Raw genomic sequence first — 6,553 nt, 5'->3', positions numbered from 1 at the left:
ATTATCAATATGCTAGTATTTTCATAATATACATTTCAATTTTTTGTTCTTCTATGATTGGTATATAATTTACTACTGGACACCATAGATACAAAATACCTATAGACAAAATTGATGCTATCGTGATTTGTATAAAACTCTAAAAGAGAAGATAATGACTTTACAACTATTTTTGGGATATAGGTATTCATGTTCACCACTTGGTTTGTCATTTTTGATATCTATACTTCGTTTGAATAGCTTCCACATTCAAGAAAACACAGTTTCTAGTTAAGAAAACTAAAACACTTAAAACAATGTGCTGAACATATTCAGTAAAATTTATAAACTGGTGTTTTTGAGATGAGTATTTGCTGTATCATGATTGTCTTAAATTATTCCTCAGATTTTAAACTTGTATTTTTATTTATATTTTTCAGTGCACAGTAAGTGTTATTTACCATAAAGATAACTATATTGTGATTAGTTTACAAACAATGAAAAATGAAAGGACAATAGGTAGTGCATGTTGAATATGGTGTTTTTATTGAAATTGGAAAATATAAAAAAAGTTCTAATCAATAAAGACGCAATTATATAGAAGTAACAAAATCCATTCGTATATTAGAAGCAATGCGATATTTTGATCAGTAGGATTTTAAATGAAATGCTAAGTAGTCTAAATTCAAACGTGAACAAATAGACAATTCGTATTGTTGTTTATAAATATCTTTAACAACACCTTGTTTTTCTCTAGTATTATAACATGTATAACAAAAAATATTTCAAGTATTAAATACTTTCGTGAATATGTTCAATGTAATATTTGTTATTGTTACAAATCTAAATGTTATAAATGTCTTTAACCGAACGAATAATATATTGAAACACAAAGATTGATAACTTTATTTAGACAAAATGCTTCCAAATTAATTTACACGTTGTGTAGGTAAATCATTACGACTTTATAACCTGACAAATATACTGCCAGTAATAACAAAGTATTCCATAATAGAGGGACGAAAAATACCAGAGGGACCGTCAAACTCTTAGATCGAAAACAAACTAACAACGCAATGGCCAAAAATAAAAAGACAAACATACAAATAATAGTACAGAGGACACAACATAGAAAACTAAAGACTAAGCAACACTAACCCCACCAAAAACAGTATAGAAAGTTATTAAAGAGATCAGGTTTATAATGTTGTACATGTATCTGTAAACGGACGATGTTTGAAAGTTTTATAACCTTTGATATCCACAGTTAACTAATTATCACTCACATATGGAAGTTTTATATTTTTTAATTGATAAAAGATCAAACTTGTTTTTCAGTTGTATTTGTTATTTGTTATAACAGTAAGACAAAACAGGCAATAGAAGACTGAAGCTCAACCAGTGGTTATGTCTAAATTGTAACAATATTTTTTTATCTTGTGTCTTCTTTCTCATTATTCCTTTCATGTTATATATCTATATGTCCAATCAATGTATCAATTGCCAATATGTACAGTCACAAGAAGACCAGTGCTTCAGAAAACATTATATGTTTGTAATAATAAAATATTACAAACACAAAATTTTAATTTTTGACATGATTACTGACTTTAACATTCAACAAAAAGCTGTCAGTTCTACTATCACTTTACTACTTATACAACGGCGGCTTCTATAACTCATTGCTAGATAGTATGATGTATTGTTTGATCATTTACTTGATTTTATTTTTTTTGCAGTCGGTAAGTGAATAGTTTCAAACAGATAAGTATAGTTTACAATTATCTCGCAATTTATAACATGACGATAGTCTTTAAACTTGAATAATGTTATTAATTATGCAGGTTGCAATAAGCTGAATGATCTAATTGCGTAACGATATTCCTAGTTCTCAAAATATCGTATATGTTTAGTATGTCCGTACTTCTGAAAAAAGGTGACAATATGTCTAAATTGTAACAATATTTTTTTTATCTTGTGTCTTCTTTCTCAATATTCCTTTCATGTTATATATCTATATGTCTAAGCAACGTATTATATACAGATATGTACATATTATGCTGTAAACCAGAGTTCCTGGTTATTTGATTAATCGTCGCAATTGAAAGTTGTTTCCGATTAATAATAAATGTCTGACGTCTGTTTGAAAAACATAGTTCTACAATTACAAAAACAAAAAACAGAAACATGTGTTGTCCTTTGTGTTATGTAATATATATATATATATCAAACCATTACTATTTCAAATATATGCATTATTAAACTTTAGTCAGTAACTGTCAAGTACCAAATCGAAAACTAAAACTAAAAACTTTGAACATCTGTTGTCATAGGAATCATCTGACAAATGGAAGTCTTCTTATAAAAGTGGAAAAAGGTGACAGTTACAATGTTTGAAAAGTGTTATCAAGATGCATAAATAACACTGTTACTTTTCTTATAAAAAAATCAAATAAACTTGAATATTTTAATTTGATAAATTATATGGTCAGTCATTAAACTATTAGCCTATAGGATAAACATTACAACATGTGGTAGAATTGCCAGTGAGACAGCTACCCAATATACAGTAAATTATGTTGATAGTAGTTACAATAAGTCACATTAAGGGTTTTTCCAATAGTGAGAAATACAAATCCCGCATATTGAGTAAGCTAAAAAAATCCTACAATGACAATACGTGAACCATTTCAAACTATAGAACTTACACTGTTAGGTCCGATAGGTAAATAAATTTTGACAAAAGTCCGACGATGATATAATATGTTCTCATTGTAGCTGTACCTGTGGAGAGTAAGTATTGAAGATAAAGCTTACTATTTATATTTTTCTTCGATGGCGCGGATGTAAATTATATGCATTAGTCATCAAAAGAAGTACATATAAGGATTATACAAAATTGTATCACTGATAGCTATACACGTAGAATAACATGTTTATTTTCAATTTATTTGGTTCATACTTAAAATTTACATGAAAAAGTACAATACATCTAATTACTAACTGATCGATAAGGATATGCACAAAATGGTATTTTTCTTACTCTTATAGACCGGATACATACTCATCATATACAGATAATTTCAACAAATAAAGTGACTATATATATTTATCAAAAACAGAGCTAGCATGTACTGTTTGTTAATAGAGGATCAATAGTACACTTTTACAAAGGGGAAATGCAGTATTTGTTGAAATGTTAACACGACTAGTGTGACTGTTGTTCCTTAAAACTGGACGTAAACAACATCAGTCCACACTATTTATTGCGTTAAATCGTGCCCAAATACAAGATCAAACAAATGAACCAATAACAGTCCTTAAGGAGATGTTCAGTATATTATAAAATTGAGAATGGAAATGGGGAATTTGTCAAAGAGACAACAACCCGACGTAAGAGCAGAAAACAGCCCAAGGCCTTGAATGGGTCTTCAACACAGCGGTAGACTAGTTTATTATCTAAAAGCTAAAAATATGGAAGTTAATGTAATGGACAACAAAATTGCGAACATTTAAGCAAACCTTCACATACATCGTTGACGAACTAAGTGTTAATTTTCAATGCGTTTTAAGAAAGACAAACAAATTGCACCCAGTAAGCAGATAGCACAAATTTATAACACCACTTGTAAACATGTCTGATGTATAGTTTTAAGTTAAACAAAAACAACCATTGTATTTATTTCTTCAGAAGGATGAAATACATAAGACAACAGTGACAGCCAGTAATAAACATTAGCGAAACACAGAAATGATAGAAAACACTTCCTTCCGATGCAAAAACAATATTAAATAATCTGAATATAATGTGTCCTTGTTTATTTGCATGCACGTTTTATGTTTAAAGTATATATGATTCTGATACATCAAAATAGAAACTTTCCAATGTTTTTCCTAAAATCTGTTTTAACCACACAATAAGTATATTGTACGTGTTGCATCACACGAATCATTCATACTTTGATATTTTCTTATGTCAGATAATTATTAAATGCTCTCTCGTGACTGAGTATTATATCAAATTCAAAATAATTAGCTACACTTCTTACCAATCATGTGTTTTATAACTACAATTTATAGCCTAGTGTCCTCTACTTATTCAAATTGATTTCACTTTTCTATTATCCTACAAATAATGTTATTATATAACTTAGCGTATTGAAAAGCATTATAAACTGTCGGAATAGTCTTTACTTTTATAAGTTTTGACTTGGATGGAGAGTTGTCTCATTGGCACTCATACCACACCTTATATCTATTTAAGTAATTGATTCGAAACAAATCAAAACTTTAGACTTTTTTCTAGTACTTCAAGTTATTATTCAAATTGTTCACAATATGTCTAAAACCCTACAATGTATTTCTTAATGTGAATTCAATTATCAGACATATATTTGATTTATACGTTGTTTCTGCAATTAAACTAGTAAACATGTAGATTGAAACTGTATTATATTCAACGCGCGAGACTACTATACATATTTCTGTAATATTTATATGAATGTTATTGTTCTTGTTTTATAACACGTTATGATTATATTTAAATGTGTAGTCTTTCGAAATCATGACATAAATTTGCAACTGGTTTGACTAGAAAATGTTTTACCTGTTTCGCTCACATCGTCGTGCCTTTGATAAAAAACTTTCGTTAAATTTTTCAGGGCTTCGTTGAAAGGAAATTATTTCATATTTGGTGTGCAGCTTGATAATGTTGAGTTGTGGCGACTTTCTGTTTGCCAAAAGTTCAAAATATTACAACTCTGATTGAACAAGGAAAATATTCGTAAAAGTTTACTTGGCTTGATTGAAAGGAATGATTAGTTATGTTTCAGTATACATGTTGTTATGATATTGTTATTATCATGTTTATTTATCTTGGCTTTATGTGTTTTGTGTGGTCTTATAATATGTATAGTATGCTTACATCATATTTATAGTTGTTTACAAAATAATGTTATAATTGTGCAGTTTAGAAATCACTGGAACAATCATAGATACTGATGGAATAATTAGAACTTTCTATTTGACAGACATAATAATTCTGAAATGATCATAATATACGATGTGTAATTCTAGGAGTTTCCGTTCTACAGTGATCTAGAAGTTTCCGTGACAACTACATATACAGACACCGAAATTATACTTTTTTAGACATTACCTTTTACTTGGATTCATAGAAGTTCTCTTACGTTGTTGTATTGACACTTAATTTACGTTAACTACATCATACTAGATTGGACATATTCCGTACAGTTAAGAGAAGAATTCCGGATAAAGAAAAGACAAAGGATCGGACATATAATTTAACAGTTAAGTTAACATTTCAATTTGTAAAATATTTCTTGTAAACTTGTGTATATTAAATCTTGTTAAATTTTATTTGTGATTTGTGTCTTTTGTTGGCTACAAGTAAAAGGTGATTTCTGGCCGAAACAGAATTAAGGGGCTCATCCGGGAAAACGTTAATATCAGATTAAAATTTTATGTATTTATAGAATTAGAATTAGCCAACACAATTCTACAAAATGGCATTTGATGCTGGTAAATTTTTGAAATCGCCATACATGTAATGGTTTGATAACTAAAAGAAAGAGGAATTAGTGTTGCTTGCTAAACATCTAAAAATTGATTTTAGACAATCCACGAGAAAACAAATTATGAAAAATTTGATAATAGACACATAAGTTGACGCAAAAATTCTAGATGAAGATGCGTTAGAACATGAATTTAAATCAAAACAGTTGGGAAAAAAAATGGAAAACGAAGTTAAAATAAAACAATTGGAAAAAGAAAAAGATGAATTTAAATTAAAACAGGCAGAACTTGAAATGAGGAAAAGGTTAGAGATGGAAAAAATAGAAATTGAAATGGTCAAAGTAGAAAGCAACACTAATGTAGAGTCAAAATCAGAATATTTTGATGCAGAAAAAAAAATATACGTTTGGTTCCCAGATTTTGTGAAAAAAAAAAGTTGATAAATATTTTCCACAGTTTGAGAAAATTGCTCAAAATTTGAAATGATCAAAGCCTTATTGGACTACAATGCTGCAAAATATTTTTTGAGGGCAAGGCTGCTGAAATTTACGCAGCACTTTCATCAGAAAAATGTTCTGATTATGACACTGTAAAACACGATGTTTTGAAAGCTTATAAGCTAATATAGACAGAAATTTAGGTCTTATAAAAAGTTTGATTCACAAACCTATGTTAAATTTGCTTGGGAAAAAGAAGATCTATTTGATAAATGGCTTACGTCAAAGCAAATAGATAACAATTTTGATAATATAAGACAACTGATGTTATTTCAAGAGTTCAAGCTGTGTGTTCATTAAGACTTAAAAACACATTTAGATGACAGAACTGTTGAGACATTACAAGATGCAGCTGTTATTTCCGATAATTATACCCTTTCACATACAAGAAGTTTCAAAGGTCAAAATGTTAATACTTCGAGCTGAAATTACAAAAATCATAGTACTGAGCATACTGATAATAAGCCTGTTGCCCAGAATAAGAGTCAATCCAGTAATAATATGTCTAGTCCAAAATTTTATACTTTTGAGAAGAAGTCATT

The 6,553-nt window shown here is 28.9% G+C and overlaps 1 long non-coding RNA gene across 1 annotated transcript; it reads left to right on the top strand.

Annotated features, from left to right (window-relative positions):
* The first annotated feature begins 1,237 nt into the window (after positions 1-1,237).
* Positions 1,238-5,358, top strand: LOC127731619 (uncharacterized). The gene is made up of 2 exons (XR_007995635.1): positions 1,238-2,772; positions 3,671-5,358. It is a non-coding gene; the product is annotated as an uncharacterized LOC127731619 (long non-coding RNA).
* The last annotated feature ends 1,195 nt before the right edge of the window (positions 5,359-6,553 follow it).

The sequence above is a fragment of the Mytilus californianus genome, unplaced genomic scaffold (genome assembly GCF_021869535.1).
Source record: "Mytilus californianus isolate M0D057914Y unplaced genomic scaffold, xbMytCali1.0.p SCAF_20, whole genome shotgun sequence".
Classification (NCBI taxonomy): domain Eukaryota; kingdom Metazoa; phylum Mollusca; class Bivalvia; order Mytilida; family Mytilidae; genus Mytilus; species Mytilus californianus.
The sequence above is the reverse complement of the archived record's forward strand: the minus strand, read 5'-3'. Positions and strand labels throughout refer to the sequence as shown.